Source organism: Aethalodelphis obliquidens, unplaced genomic scaffold (genome assembly GCF_003676395.1).
Source record: "Aethalodelphis obliquidens isolate GAN/ISIS:26980383/991018 unplaced genomic scaffold, ASM367639v1 scaffold37, whole genome shotgun sequence".
In the NCBI taxonomy this organism is placed as follows: Eukaryota; Metazoa; Chordata; class Mammalia; order Artiodactyla; family Delphinidae; genus Aethalodelphis; species Aethalodelphis obliquidens.
This window is the reverse complement of record NW_020837981.1, coordinates 873562-891247: the sequence shown is the minus strand read 5'-3', so window position 1 is coordinate 891247 and position 17686 is coordinate 873562. Positions and strand designations below refer to the sequence as shown.

The 17686-nt window shown below is 35.9% G+C and overlaps 1 protein-coding gene and 1 non-coding gene across 5 annotated transcripts in view; both read right to left on the bottom strand.

Annotated features, from left to right (window-relative positions):
- The window catches only part of WAPL (WAPL cohesin release factor), a 77090-nt gene that overhangs the window by 24887 nt on the left and 34517 nt on the right, over positions 1-17686 (bottom strand). The gene's annotated exons all lie outside the window — the stretch shown is intronic.
- On the bottom strand, positions 14682-14754 carry TRNAG-UCC (transfer RNA glycine (anticodon UCC)). Its single transcript has one exon. It is a non-coding gene; the product is annotated as a tRNA-Gly (tRNA).

Sequence of the window (17686 nt, the reverse complement as noted above, 5' to 3'; positions counted from 1 at the left end):
TGCAAATGTATAAAAATTCACACCGGGTGGGATAAAGATGTAAATTGCCCCACCCCAGTTCAGATTAGTTTGCTGCCAAATCAATATACTATAAGCTTAATGAAAAAAAACTTTCAGTTTTAACACGTTTAATTTCAGAATTGAGGATAAATAACTGTGAGCCTGCATGATCAAATCCATAGGATTAAATCTGTATAAAAGGAACAAATCCTCACTTTCAAAAGGGGACTAATTAAACAGACTGACATTTTCTCCATCCTTTACAAAAGTGATATTAAATTATGTCCTTTAAACTTCAAATAAATAATCTCATTAGAAATTTTTTGTTTTTAATACTGTAATTAATGATCTTCATACTTTCAGTACTACATTAAAAAAAAGAGTACAAGAGAAACATACTTCAAGACTGGCCAAAAATCTGCATTAAAAAATTAACCATCTTCCCTTATTAGCTGCAGTGAAGTAACATAATTGGAATTTAAGCATCATACAAAGCTATCTTTTTATACAAATATTATCTTCAAAATAACCATGCTGTGACAAAGACAACAGTGTAAGCTCCAAAAGAACTGGTTTTTCAAAAGATAAAGTTTAAACTGACTCACATATTAAATTTGTCAGAAAATCTTAATGCTAAAAGGAATCTACTGTGAAACTTACATAAAGCAGTCTCATTTGTATTGTGTATATGAACGTATTATTCTTATATATCAGGTTAGCATAAAGTAATGCAGCATTAGTAATCTAAAGCAATTTATGCACTCATGCAATGACTTGATCAGGCCCCCTAAGGCACAACCATACAGAGCAGACTGAACATAAATTTTTAAACCTAGCTCTATTCCTTACTATTTTCCTCTCAAACATTATCTATATAATCTACATGCCTGCTAACTGTTAGATCCCTCATTTAAGCAACCTCTAATCCCCAAAGCACAGCCATAAGCTCAGGAAGATAACAGACTTTTGAAAGGAATAGGTGCCTCAAGGCTTAAGCACTTTACTTATTTTTAAAAAGCACTGATTTCAGGTAACAAACCATCTTTTGGATAACAAAAAGATTATCTGGTTCCACAGATAACAATATAGCACAGTCAGGTCAACGTTCTAAATTAAACAGACCCTGGAGATTGGGACTGACATATACACACTACTATATATAAAACAGATAACTAATAAGGATCTACTAGATAGCACAGGGAGCTCTACTCAGTACTCTGTAATGGCCTATATGGGAAAAGAATCTGAAAAAGAGTGGATATATGTATATGAATAACTGATTCACTTTGCTGTACATCTGAAACTAACACTGTAAATCAACTATACTCCAATAAAAATTTTAGAAAGATTAATACCAAAAATTATATATAAATTAAACAGACCCCCTTCCAGTTAATAGTGAGTGGCAATATATACCTAACAGTTATAAAGGAGACACAGGAACCAGATGGTCCAGATAAATAGTAAGCTCTACTACTGCCTGTTACTAAACATCTTTCTCATCTGTAAAATGGGGTTAATAACAGTACCGACTGTAAAGGGTTGTTGTAAGGATTAAATGAATATATGTAAAACACATATTAGAGTGCCTGAAACAATATGTGCTATACAAGTTTTATTGCTGATAATTCAAGTTATAATAATTATGTGATGATGTGCAATTCTGAGTTCAGCATCTTCATAAAAAGAATTGGAGTATATGGTCTACCCACGTAACAGAGGACTGCAATAAAAGGGATAACTGACATGAACACACTCTGTTAACAAATACTATTATTACAAAAAGTAGACTGGGATATACTGTTCTAATTCATCTCAAAAGTAATTGAATGATATGCCTGATAAATACAGAAGCAAAAATCCTCAACAAAACACTAGAAAACTAAATTCAACAGCACATTAAAAGCATCATACACCATAACCATGTAGGATGTATCCCTGGGATGTAAGGATGGTTCAACATATGAAAACCAACCAATGTGATACACCACCTTAACAGAATGAAGGACAAAAATCACATAATCATCTCAATTGGTGCAGAAAAAGTATTTAACAAAATTCAACTCTCTTTCATGAAAAAATCACTCAACAACAGGAACAGAAGGAAATTGCCACAACATAGAGGTCATATTTTAAAACATCATACTCAACAATGAAAAACTGAAAGCTTTTCCTCTAAGATCAGGAACAAGGCAGGGATGCCGATGCTCACTGATTCTACATACTAGCAGAAGTAATTAGGCAAGAAAAAGAAATAAAAGGCATCCAAATCAGAAAGAAAGAAGTAAAATTTTCTCTATTCACATATATAATCTTGTATATAGAAAACCATAAAGATTCCATCAAAAAAAAAACCCTGTGAGAACAAATAAATGTATTCAATAAAGCTGTATGATACAAAACTCATCTGCATTTCTATACACTAACAAAAAACAATCGAAAGAGGAAATGAAGAAAATTCCATTCACAGTAACATCAAAAAGAATAAAATACTTAAGAATAAACTTAACCAAGGAGGCAAAAGATTTGTACACTGACAACTACAAAATGTTGAAAATAAAGGCACAAAGAAATGGAAAGACATCCTTTGTTCATGGATTAGATGACTTAATACTCTTAAAATGGTCATACTACCCAAAGTGATCTACAAATTCAATGCAGTTCCTGTCAAAATCCCAGTAATAATTTTTACAGAAATAGACAGAATGAACCTAAACTTCATATGGAATCCCAAAGGACCCTGAATAGCCAAAACAATCTTGAGAAAGAACAAAAAAACCAAAGGCCCCACACTTGCTGATTTCAAAACATTACAAAGCTACAGTAATCAAAACAGTAGGGTACTGACATAAAGACAAATATATAGACCAACAGTACAGAATAGAACGCCTATGAATAAATCCATATATAGTCAAATGATCTTCACCAATGGAGACAGTCTCTTCAATAAATGGTGCTCGGAAAACTGGATATCCACATGCAAAAGAATGAAACTGGACCCGTATCTTATACCATACACAAAAATCAACTAAAATGTATTAAAGACTTAAACATAAGACCTGAGCTACAAACTCCTAGAAGAAAACATGGGAGAAAAAAATACGTAACACTGGTCTTGGCAATGACTTCTTGCCAAGAAGCACAAGCAACAAAAGCAAGCATAGACAGGTAGGACTACATCATAAAAAGCTTCTGCACAGCAAAGAAAACAATCAAGAGAGAAAAATGCAACCTACGGAATGGAAGAAAATATTTGCAAACCATATATCTGATAAGGGATTATTATCCAAAATATTATCCAAAATATATAAGGAACTCCTATAAGTCAACAGCAAAAACAAACAGAACAAAAAACCCTGACTAAAAAATGGGCAAAGGACTTGAACAGAAATTTCCCCAAAGAAGAAATGGCCAATAGGTATACAAAAAGATGATCAACATCACTAATCATAAGAGAGATGCAAATCAAAATCACAATGAAATATTACCTCGCACCCATTAGGATGGCTAGCAAAAGAACAGAAAATAACAAGTGTTGGCAAGGATGCAGAGAAATTGGAACCCTCATGCAGTGTTGGTGTGAATTTAAATAATGAAGCCATTATGGAAAACAGCATGAAGGTTCCTCAGAGAATTAAAAGTAGAACTACCACATGATCCTGCAATCCCACTTTCAGGTATTTATTCAAAAGAATTAAGAGCAGGAGCTCATAAAAATATTTGCACTCCCATGTTCAATGCAGTATTTTTCACAACAGCCAAGAGGTAGAAACAACCTAACTATCCATCAACAGATGAACAGAGAAAATGTTACATATCCATACAACAGAATATTATTCAGCCATAAAAGAGGAAAAAGGAAATCCTATCATATGCTACAACATGAACCTTCAGGATGTTACCCTAAATGAAATAAGCCAGTCACAGAAAGACTTTAAAACTGTATGATTCCACTTATGAGATATCTAGTCAAACTCATAAAAACAGAAACGGTGGTTGCCAGGGGCTGGAGGGAGACTGAAGTAAGAAGTTACTATTCAATGGGTATAGAGTTCCGATCATGCAAGATGAAAAAATTCTAGAAATCTGTGGCACAATACTGTGCTTACAGTTAACAATACTGTACACTTAAAATGTTCCTAAGAGGGTAGACTTCATGTTGTGTTTTCTACCACAATAAAAAAAAACTTTGAAAAGGCTTTGAAGCTTAAAAGTATACAGAATAACTGCATAAGTTATATTCAAAAGACACATTCAATGAACATTTTGTTTACTCTGTTGAACTAGGCAGCTTAGTAAATACTATTATTTTAAAAGTTTTGACAAGGTTTTGCCATTTTAATGCTAATGATTAATCTAAAAGAAAGTGAATCCAATGAGAACTGTTCCTCGACTATTAATTATTTCAAAGTTTTACAAGGTTAATATAGAGCTTACCATCGGCAGCAGGAGATGAAGATACACCCTACTATCTAAAAATTAAAATAAAAAATAACATCTGGATGTGGCTAATACATACACATGGGGTGGGGGGGTGGCAGAGGTTAAGTTATGACAACACTGACCGACTCTGAGCTCTTCACATCATTCCAAATGGTATAACAGTTCCACATGCACCTAAGTGAATTGTATATGGAAACAATACAACACTACTATGTCACATCATAATGTCACTCAGTGAAAGTGACTGTGTACAGTATCTGCAAATATACCAGATAGCAATCAACTTTTCATGGAAAATGAAAATCACTCCTATCATTTAGCAACCTAGCTAAGTTTTAACTGGGTCATTCTGATTACACCACCAGGCTTATCTGTAATTCTTGTTAATTTTTTTCTGGTTTAAAAAGCAGATGCACATATTAACCAGATTCCTTAACTTTTCTGTGTTAAAAGATTTGTGGATTCTGTTTCCTCTGAAATGTAATGGGAAGAATACTTAGAACAAAAAAAGCAGAAAGCTCTTAAGACTACTCTAACATTCTAAAGATTTGCAATCATTGTAGCACATTTCAGTCCTAGTAATCTTAAACATACTATTTTCTTCTTTCAGTTCTCCAGGGGCATGACAAACAAGAACCTCAAATGTAACACTGTATTACAGCTAAGGAAAAAATATGCCAGTGACAGACCCACAGAGCATTTATCCATGAGAGAGAATCCAGCATCTACAAAAACAATGGATAAAAACTGGTTTTTACATTAATGCCAAGGCTGTGGTTAACAGATTGGCTTATTAAATCACAATTATAAAGCAGAGGTAAGAAGAGTTCCTTCATGAAAAGCTAAGAAGAAATTACAGTATTATGTTATCCTTTATTGAGCTGGCTCTCAAAAGGGAAAAAAATTGGAATAACCGCTCTTAAGCCATATGAATTTTTTAGCAGTACCAAACGTATTTCTGAGTTTTAAAGAGTACTGTGTATACTGTGTACTAAAGGAGAACAAATATAGTAAGCCTATTAGAATTCATCCAGCCTTACGCACACAAGGATGTCATAACTGAATTGCACTCCCACCAGTAATTCAATCAGCACGTTCTAAAACTAGAAGAGTTCTGAAAAAGCAAAGTGCCACAACGCACCACTGTGCGTGCGTTTGTGCACACGTGCAGTACTTTAGTGGCAATTCAAAAAGGGAAAATTAATCTGGATTTGGCTTTTTAAAAAAATTGTTAAGTTTTTTTTTTTTTTCCCCTAAAGATGGGCAGTAGAAGCAGAGGGAATTTGAGGAAGAAAGTTTTACAAAGATTAGGGTACCTTTTAGCTCTTTAGAACTTTCTTTTAAGCATGATCATATAATCCCAAATTGTCTTAAACTATGACCAAAAAAACCTTAAAGTAAATTTTCATAATTTGTTACATATTCAGGGCATTAAATTATTTGAGGAAAAACTGCAGCTATCCCTAAACTAAAACCAAGAATGTCTGTACTGCTAAGAACTAGACATTTAGAATATGTTAAGATAGAGCACTATGCAAAGAATATAATCCAAAGGTATACGGGAGAAGTAGAGCTGAAAATCTTTCTTTTCTGCCTGATTCAATTAAGTGCTACAGATAAACCTTTCAAAGATACAGCTGCTATTTTTATGAAGAAACTGTCAATTCCTATCCACAAGAAGAACAATACACCTACTACTCAGTTGTTTTAACTTCAAAAGTATTTATATCAATATTATAAAACTTTATAAAAGCGAGCATTGCCACATCAGAATATCACCTTGAAATAGCATAACCTGAACATAAGCTCTAAAAAAGTCCAGGTAACAAAGCATAAAATCCAATACTTGGCCCTTTGTGAAAACTAATACAACTAAGCCTACAATTCAAAAATTGTTAAATAAAAAGATACTAGAATGAGCCATGATGAAAAATCGGCTGAAATAAGCATCAGTTTTACAACTAAAAATATCACTAAATATAGAATGGACCAGTCGTATTAGGGAGATGATTTATCAAATTTAGAAACACGAAAAGAGAAGCTGAAAATACCTTGAGACACCTATGGGTAGATAGAGAATGTTCATTCTCCCCTTCGTTTTCCTCTTATTTAGCTGGACGTATGCTTGCCCCGATTTTCCAACATCTCTTGCTACTTGTGTGGGCACATGACCAGGTTCTAGTCAATGAATGAACAAAAAAGTAGGGTACACCTTCTGGGTCCTGGCGTTCTAGGGATGGTTCTTTGCCTCGCCTTCCCGTTCTTACTATTTGTACTCTTCAATACTCTAGAGATGGCAGGACACCACCCACAGAGGAAGGGGTCTCTGACAATACAGCAACTTGAAAATAGTCCAGAGATAAACAGCCAAGGTCTGATACGCCACAGAAAAATAAGCTACCTATTAAAAACTAACTTGAGATTTCTTTCACAGTAGTTGAGGCAAATGCTACAACTGAAATTAGGACTAAATAATGATAGGGGTGTGCTGAATATATAAGATTTTGCCAACACTGGATTTGTATATATATAACCTACACACGTATAACCTTAAAAGAAACAATTTGAAGGATATAAAGAACATTTAAGAGAAGAAGGAAAAAACCAAGGAAAAATACAATCTAAAGCCAACTTTTTTTAAAAAAAGTGTAAACATATATATTCTGAGGAAGATCTATGAACTCACAGGGTACAATTTCCAAGAGTTATTACTAAATAAAAATTTAAATAGAAAGAAAAGTGCACATACAGATGCTACCTTTTATATAAGGGGGAAGATAAGAAAATTTGTGCTTATCTTTATAAAAAGAAATACAGAAAGGATAAAGCAGAGAAGTCCCTACCAGGGTGAGTGATGGGCCAGAACATCACTCAATGAAGTGACCGTTCATTGAACTTACCTTTTTGTATAGTGCTGACTTTTGGAAGCATGCTAATGTTGTACATATTCAACCAAATAAATTAAATAGAATGAAAGGGGAAAAAAACCTAAAAGTGAAAGCAAACCAGAACACATAAACCTACTCATAATTCAAATGAATAGCAAATACAATGAAGGGAAGATAGGAAGAAAAGACAGGCAGACAGAACTCATCTAAATTACTTATGAACACAGTATTTGACTTTATACCTTGGGTCAGTGGCAGTGTAGGGTAGGGCAAGTGCAGGATTACAAATAAATCCTAAACACAGTAGTAGAGTTATTTATTGTAGTGGAATGGACAAAGCAATTCTCAAACTATTTTAGATGTATTATAGATTTGAGTAAAAGTGTTGATATTGCTGGGAGTCAGGGTTAAGACAGAAGGCAAGAAAGAACCCTGTAGGGATGGACTAATATTGAAGTTAGTGTGAACTCATGATTTCTAGAACAGGTACGTGCATATGCAGGAATCTATATGCATATACATGAATGTTTCCTATCTCCATCTATTACTAAAAGGGCCAAGAAGTGATGACCACATCTACTGCCCAGATCTTGGTCTCTAGTACCATTCCCCACTAAAGGGAATGGAGACTTCTCAGAGAATGGGCTTAATTCCAGGGCTGGAGCAGAGCAGGTACAATATGAATCTGGAAAACTGTGTTATGTCAATAAGTAAGAAAATGCCCATAGAATGATGGGGGTATGTCACAGCGACAGAAGAGCCAGACTAGCCAAATCAGGACAACTGTACCTCCAAAATAAATAATGAATTTTGAACCATTAAAGAGGCAGGGATTCATGAGTCCATACTGATAAAAGAAAAATAAAACAACCAAACAAATAAAATAAATAAATAAATGGGGAAAATCGACTGAATGTTTTGCAAGCGGCACAGCAAACACTGAATCAGGAAAGCATCATCATGTATATTAAATCTAAGAGTATGAAGAACAAGGTATTTGAATAGTCTCTTCAAAGACTGCTTTTTAGTTGCATGGGGAAGAAAATAATTATACAGCAGAGGAATAGACAACCCCTTAACTGGGTGATCATAATTAACATTCTCCAGAGGTGGCACGCTGAAAAAAATACATCATCACTTACACAGTATCCCAGCCTAGAATGAATAACCTGAATACAATCATGAAGAAACTTCGATTAAACCAAAGTGAGAAGCTTTTTTTTTTAAAGGGGGATCAGGGGATGTCAATGTCATAAAAGACAAAGAAAGACTACAGAAATGTTCCTGGTTAAAAGAGACTAAAGACACAGCTAAACAGCTAAATGAATGACAGCTAAATGAAATACCTCACCCTAGACTGGATCCTGTAGCAGAGACGAGAAAATGCTACAAAGGACGTTACTGTGTCAACTGACAAAACTGACACAACAGATTAGGTAAAAATACTGGAACAATGTTAAATTTACTAAAGATGATTACTGTGATGTGGATATGTAATTGATTAGGAAGTACACACTGTATTTAGGGTAAAGGGCTAATTATATATATAAAATATATATATGAACTTACCCTTAAATATTCAGAAAAAATACATATGTATGAATATACACACAAAGAGAAAGAACAAATGAAAAAGCGAATATTAAGATAATATTCATAAGGAATGTTTGTTGTACTATTTTATTTTTGTAACTCTTCCGTAATTTTGAAATTATTTCCAAGTACAAACTATTTTTTAATTATTCCCAGATAAAAAATATTAAAAATCTTTAAAAATTCTCTCAGAAAACTTTTAAAATAGATAAAGTATAAATCATCATTCTATCAGTTACTATTTTAATTTCCATGAAACAACTAAATCAAATTCAGACAACAGTTAAATTAAGAAATCAAAGAGTAATAAAAAGATGAATTCAAGTTTAATACAGGCAATCCTACAAAATGGGAAGGGATAAAGATATTCTTCTTTTATGTTCTTTAATCAAATGTTAATTAAATAGCCCATCAATAATAAATGAAATAGCAATACTTCTTAGCTGAGGCACAGAAAAAGATGAAAACATAACCCATACCTGGTGCAACGGTAGTAAGAGTTTTCTGTTTTTAATCTCCCCTCCTAAAAAGCAAACGGGCCACTGATAATCTTCTTTGCCCTGGCTTCTAAGAAGCTCAAAGTTGTATTTGTGGTAGATCCCCAGGAAATCCATCAAGACAAAAAGGCTTGAATTTTGGATTCAACTCATCTATTCCTTACTTTTTCTTAACACAGTTTCCTCATTTATTTTCAATCTGGTTCTACCAAATTTGTCTCTGTTCACTGTAAGAACAGACCCAGAAACAAGGCAGATGACAGAATTAGGAGACAAAGACACTGAAAATAACTGTAACTATATTCCACATATGTAAGAAAGTAGGGAAAACAACTGAGTACGTTAAGTAGACAAGAAAGATATAAAATAGACCCAAACTGAACTTTCAGAGATGGGATTAATAGCTGCTTAGACGCTGTAGAAGAACCTGAAAATGGGCAACAGAAACTATCTAAACTATCTCCAAATGAAACCAAGACTGAAAAAATTAAAAAGATGGAAAGAATGTCAGCACACACTGGGACAAGTTCACCCAGCCCAATAACTGTATGAGAAAGTAAAAATTAACTCCCTTCACAGATAGTACTTTGCCCTGAACCTCTCAAACACTGTTTCATTTAAATTTTACCCAAACTCCCCAGTTCCCCCAAAATCCTACAAAAACTTTTCTTTGGTAAGATGCCCCTTGGTTTCTCTGCTGTGCAGTATCCTTTATTGCAATAAGTCAATAAGCCTTATTCTGTCAGACTACAGGTTATACGTGTTGATTTTAGGCTGATACAAGCAAGACAAGTATAATAAGAGTCCCCAGAAGGGGACAGAGAGCCAAAAACTATTTGAAGAATATTGGGTAAAATTTTCCCAAATTTGATGTTTACCAATTTTCAAACATAAAAAAGCCAAACATTTAGTACTATATGAAGATTATTTGCTGAAAGATACTTTCAAAAATCCTAGAAATAAACATTTATGAACACCTTCTGTATCTCAGACACTAAGAATTTAAAGGTGAAAAAATATATGGTCACCATCCCCCAAAAACTCCCAATATTTTACATCTAATGTTAATTTATGGTCATCATTAGCATAAAGTCGTAAGACTATCAAAAGAAAGTTCAGCAAAGAGTTTTCTGGATGTCAGAATCCCAATGAACTCTAAATAAAATGTACTACAAACTAGAAAACCAAATTCCAAACTATAAACAACCTAACACACACACACACATTCTCTCTCTCTCTCCCTCTGTCAAATGTTTGTTCGAGTTCCCATGTTCTTGATTAACCCATGGCTACATTTTCTCATTTCAAACTTCACTTTCTGGGAAATAAGTTATAGTGAAATATTTTGAACTTTCAAACTTTAAAAGAACCTGAACTACAGAAAATAAAAAGATTAATGGTGCTTTTATTCCTTATTAAAATCCTTCCAGAATAAAATATTACAGGAAAGAAAACCACCCGAATTAGATCTCATAAAGAAAATAACTTACACTTTCCTACATCTTTATAGAATACAGATCAATGACTTAAGTACCTGGTTCAATGTTTAAGTTAAATACTACCTATATAAAAGGAAGACAGATACTCCTGCTTTGGAACAAACATAATGAGTATGAAATACTAAGACTACTTAAAAGTTTCCGTAGGGAAAAAACATTCTACCTCACTTTCTAAGACACTTACTTATTTTTCTCCTTTTTATATCCCCAGTACCTAGTACTGTGAAATGCAGGTATTATGTAAAAACAATGACAACGAAAAGTCAGCTAAAACTGACCCTCTTCCATACCCAGGCTCAGCCAGAACACGCTCAGCTTCAACAACTCTTTGACTCACCAACCTGCTTTTTACTTTTACACTTTGGCCAGCATCCCTCATCAGCAGACCAATGGCTTACAGTCTCTCTTTTTTTCGGCTTCACGTTTATCTATGTCTCAGGTTTCTAGTCCATGAGACTATAGTGAATCTCATACTGCTATCTCGATGACTGGATCCCAGGATGGTCAATGAATCCCCAGACACAGAACAAAGGTAACCATGGGTAAAACAATTTGACAGAAAAATAAGCTGCTTCATCAGAGTGAGTTCTAATTGCTGGAGAAGGATACTATAAAGGAACATCTGTTCTTGGGTGAGAGGTGCAACTACCTGTCCTTTAAAATCTCTTCAATTGTAAGATTCTGTTTTTAAGTTGACAACCTATATATATAAACTCATTTTATAAAACAAAAAAAAATGAGTTTACAAAACTATAAAAACTATACTGAACTTTAAAACTGCAGCTTTATACAATTTTAACTTTTGAATACAGCTAAATATATAACCATGATTTATACTGATTATCAAGTTTTAATTCAACTGCCCATAAACCCACTATCCTATGTCATATTGAATGACAGGAGGGAAGAGGAAAAAAAAGTCCAGAATGTTCTTTTGAGAGTCAAACAAAAGACAGTACCACATGGGCCCAGCATTAAACCACAGGGAAATGATGAAAGTGAAGCTATAAATATTTGAGAACTGAAACTGAGATTGACATTATGGTTAGTTTCATCAATGACCCAGCAAATAGTCTTAACCGGCAAAATAAGATGGCCAAAGCCCAAGGTAAAATATAACCCTCCAAGCACAGAAGGTTAGTTGGGATGATTATACAGATAATCCCTTAGGAAGAGAGCAAACTGGCAGCAGCTGAATGGAAAGCTAGAAATCAAACAAAAAGCAGGGCAGGCAGAAAAAATGATCTAAACTTATCAGCACATACGGGGTTGGCCAAAAAGCTCCTTCAGTTTTTAAGTAAAAATAAAAGACACATTTTTCATTTTCCCCAACAACTTTATTGAACAACGTATTCACTGTTTTGTTCCACTACCTTCTGCCATTCTTCAGGCAATTTCATAATTCCATCTTCCCAAAACTTTTCATCTTTCTGAGCAAAGAACTGTTCCAGGTGCCTTTTACAGTCTTCCAAGGAATTGAAAATTTTTTCCATTAAGAGAATTTTGTAAAGACCAAAAAAAAAGGAAATCCGAAGGTGCAATGTCTGGTGAATATGGCGGATGAATCAGAACTTCCCAGCCAAGCTGTAACAGTTTTTGCCTGGTCATCAAAGAAACATGCGGTCTTGTGATGGAAGATTATGCGTTTTCTGTTGACTAATTCCGGATGCTTTTCGTGCAGTGCTGCTTTCAGTTGGTCTAACTGGGAGCAGTACTTGTTGGAATTAATCGTTTGGTTTTCCAGAAGGAGCTCATAATAGAGGACTCCCTTCCAATCCCACTGTATACACAACATCACCTTCTTTGGATGAAGACCAGCCTTTGGTGTGGTTGGTGGTGATTCGCTTGCCCCACAATCTCTTCCATTCCACATTATTGTACAGTATTCACTTTTCATCACCCATCAGTTTGTTTTACAAACGGAACATTTTCATTACAATAAGTAGAGAATCACATGTGGAAATATGGTCAAGAAGGCTTTTTTTGCTTAACTTATGTGGAACCCAAACATCAAAGCAATTACATAACCAAGCTAGTGAAAATTATTTTCAGCACTTGATTTGGATATTTTGATTATGTCGGCTATCTCCCACGTGGTATAACGTTGATTGTTCTCAATTACTGTCTCAATTTGATCACGATCAACTTCAACTGGTCTACCCAACTGTGGAGCATCGTCCAGCGAGAAATCTCCAGCACAAAACTTTGCAAACCACGTTTGACACCTTCGATCAGTCACAGCACCTTCTCCATACACTGCACAAATCTTTTTGTGCGCTTCAGTTGCGTTTTTACCTTTCTTGAAATAATAAAGCATAATATGCCGAAAATGTTGCTTTTTTCTTCCATCTTCAATATTAAAATGGCTACACAAAAATTCACCAATTTTGATTTTTTTTTTTTTTTTTTTGCGGTACGCGGGCCTCTCACTACTGTGGCCTCTCCCGTTGCGGAGCACAGGCTCCGGACGCGCAGGCTCAGCAGCCATGGCTCACGAGCCGAGCCACTCCGCGGCATGTGGGATCCTCCCAGACTGGGGCATGAACCCGTGTCCGGGCAGGCGGACTCTCAACCACTGTGCCACCAGGGAAGCCCCTGCTGTTTTTTTTTAAATGCACGCTGATATGACAGTCACATACAATCTAACAAAATTGTTTCAAATGAAGTTAGTGACAACTAAGCACTACTAGAGCCATATTATGGAAAAAAACTGAACGTACATTTTAGCCAACCCAATATATGGCAACTACAAATAATGGGATTCAGGGAAACTGTAGCCAGTGATCAGAAATAAGATGGCACTGAAAGAAAAAAAAAAACATTAAAATTATCAAATGATCAGGACTTCCCTGGTGGCGCAGTGGTTAAGAATCCGCCTGCCAATGCAGGGGACACGGGTTCGAGCCCTGGTCCAGGAAGATCCCACATGCTGCGGAGCAACAAAGCCTGTGCACCACAACTACTGAGCCTACGCTGTAGAGCCCACGAGCCACAACTACTGTGCCCGCGCACCACAACTACTAAAGCCTGTGTGCCTAGAGCCTGTGCTCTGCAACAAGTGAAGCCACCACAATGAGAAACCTGCGCACCACAACGAAGAGTAGCCCCCGGGCTTCCCTGGTGGCGTAGTGGTTGAGAGTCTGCCTGCCGATGCACGGGACACGGGTTCGTGCCCCAGTCCAGGAAGATCCCACATGCCGTGGAGCAGCCGGGCCCGTGAGCCATGGCCGCTGAGCCTGTGTGTCTGGAGCCTGTGCTCCGCAACGGGAGAGGCCACAACAGTGAGAGGCCCACGTACCACAAAAAAAAAAAAAGAGTAGCCCCCGCTAGCCACAACTAGAGAAAGCCCGCGTGCAGCAACGAAGACCCGACACAGCCAAACATAAATAAATAAATAAATAAATATTTTTTAAAAAATTATCAAATGATAAAACCACATACAGAAACAACAGGTACTCAGGCTCAGGTACTTAAAACCAGGTATGTTTCAAGCTAATGCCTCAAACTCTATATTTACTTTTCTCCCTTGTAAGTGACAACTTTTCTGAGTAATCATTTCAAATATGTTCTTACCAGAAGTTTACTTTACCTCCTCATCTTCTTTCTGCCACATGTGTTTACCCAGCCAGCCCTCAATTCTGTTACGAACAGAATTCTTTATATACCTGGTGAGGTGTTGGGGAAAATTCTCACAGGCAGCAAGCTTAAAAAGTTAGTTTTTTGTTTTTTTTGGCTGCACCACACAGCTTGTGAGATCTTAGTTCCCTGACCAGGGATCGAACCTGGGACCCCAGCCATGGAAGTGCAGAGTCCTAACCACTGGACCACCAGGGAATTCCCAAGTTAATGTTTTCTAACATGGGAAGATAGAGAGAGGGAAGAGGGACCTCTTGGCTGGTGGCACTAAAGCTGAGGAGATGGCCTGTGTGGTCAGGAAATTGGCTATATACAAGAGGACTGAGCAAATACGTAAATGTATTGAGGATACTGGGAAGCAGATTCCTCACTGTCGGCAAAGAGAAGTAAAATGTGCAAAGTGGGAAGGCTAGAATAAAACATGTGGTGTTGAACTAGAATTGGAGGTATCAGTGTGAACTCATGGTTCTAAATATACATAGATATGAAATAAGTATGTGTCTGTGTGGTGGCGGGGGGTGGCGAAGGAGAGAGGAAGAAAATGCATATATTCACGTGTTTCCTTGCTCTGTTAACTCAAAGAAGGCCTAGAAGCAATGACACCCCAGAAGAAATGACCATACTTTGCGACCAAATTTTAAAGATCATTCTCCACTAAAAGAAAACAGGGGTCCTTGGAGGAATGGTTAATTCCACAACTGGGAATGTGCATCATGAGCCTTGAACATCTTTGTGTGTCATTAGTAAGGAAATGCAAAGTGGTGGGCCATGTTAAAAGCCAGTTTGAAAAACCACGAACAGGCCAAGTCTAAGAAAATCTGAGTATCGAAATAATAACAGTACTATCATTTAAATAAATAACAGTAACAAATGACTGAATAAAACAGAAATCCATGTTCATACTGATATAAAGAAATTTATAAATAAATGAATATATAATGTATATACTACATAATGAATATATAAATATATTCTTTTATATACATGAAGGAGAGGAAAAAAATCTACCTTACCAGTAGAAGGCCAACTACTAACAACTAGAGAAGGCAGGATGTAATTAGAAAAAAAAATTCAACAACCATCATAGTAAAGATTGATTCAGGCAAAAATCAATGCTAAAACTAGTGGGTAAAAGTTTGATGAGGAGTTGAGGAACCTGACAGGCCTCAAGGGATAGTTAACATCAATAGCAATGGTACAAAGTGACATTGGGCACCACCTGGTATGATGCAGTAAGAACAGAGCACCTCTTCTGAGGTATTTCCACCAAATACACAAAACCTAAATCTAATCGGGAGAAAACATCAGACAAGCACAAACTGAGGGACATTCAACAAATAACTGATTTTAACTCTTCAAAGATGTCAAAGCCATGGAAAAACTAGGAAAGACACAGATGTTCCAGACAGAAGGAGGGTGGAGACTTGTGACAACTAAATACAACATGTGATTCTGGATTGGATCATGGGTTCTTTCTCTGGGAGACGTGGGGGAGGGGGGAGTAATGTGTGATTTGTTCTGCTATAAAGGCCACTAATGAGACAATTGGTAAAACTGAATGGGATCTGTGGATTAGACTGAATTATTATACCAATGTTATTATTAGCTTCCTGGTTTTGATGGGTATACTATAGCTATAGAGTAGAGTACTCTTGTTTTCAGAAAGTAAAGACTAAGGTATTTGGGAGTAATCAGCATTAAGTCTACAACTTACTCTCAAATCATACATACACACACATACCCCCAATGAGAGGGGAGCCCATTTTGACCCCCATAGGACATTTAGTAATGTCCAAGACATTTTTGGTTGAAATGGAGGCGCACAGAGCAGGGGAAAACAGGACTAGCATCTGGTGGGTAGAGGCCAGCGATGTTGTTAAATATCCTCCAATGTACAGGGCTACCCTCCACAACAGCTTTATTCAATCCAAAACATGAGCTAAGAAAGCCTGATAGGTAAGGAGGAAAATTTGCCACTACAAGACGTGGGCCACCTCTCTACCACTCAGAAATGAGGTCATTAGTGCCTTTAATCAGAATGCAGAAGACCCAGATACTCCCACTGACCTATCAGCTACAGGAAGGTATTTCTATTATAATGGAGAAATGGAACAACTGCTGAGTACATTTCCTATGCCCACCTACCTAGTGACCCCTGCCTTTCCTTTTTCTCTGGAGATTTGGGGGATAACCTACATAAAACTCCTTGGAGAACTGAGCTTATCCTTTTTTACATCGAAACCATGAATCCTGATTTCTCACATATGAAACAAATCTATTCTTTCCACTCTGTTAATCTATAAATGCTTAAAACTTTGATCCCATTTATTTCCTGTATTCCTTTATACTCATCAAAACTCAATAAGGTTAAATTTCCACTATTTCTGTTTCTCAATGGTTCTCTCCTTTTAAACAACTCTTAAGTAGTCTTTTAGCTGTCTTGAAGACAAATGGATGACCTATTTATTTTAAGAGCTAGGGATTTTATACTGCTTAACTTCTTGCTGCTCTCTTCCTGAAGGAGGCTTCTAAATTCTTTACCTAGATATTTTCATAAGGATACATAACTTCCATGGGATCTAAAGCATTTTTTATTACTTTTTACTAAAGTACTGTAACACTCTGGATCAAAGTCTCATTTTTGAATCTTACTGATCCACCTAAATAGTAGTAGTATCTAAGTGAAAAAATTCGGACACAATTCCACTTAAAGAGGGTTTTGGGCAAATCTTTCAATAGGAGGTTTAAAAGGAAATTAAAACATTTACTGAAGCCTCTTTGGGGATTAAATCAGGACTATTGTTTTAAGGCAGGCTTTACTTATATTACATCTTTTAAATGAGTTCAATCTCATAGCTCTTTTGGTTTCATAAATTAATAACGATTTTCTTAATTTTCCTCTGACACTATCCATCAACAGTAAATAGGTCTTCTGCCTACTTGGTTGCATGACCTGATTTACTTTAGGCCGGAGAGATTCCTTCGTAATCGGGTCAAGTACATGTACACTGCTGCCTCCTAAGTTGTGTTAGTAGGAAAGAAATATATCCAATATTAAGTTTAAAACTAAGTTTAAAAAAATGAACATAAATAAGTACATATGAACTTGAATACTGAATTAACATACACA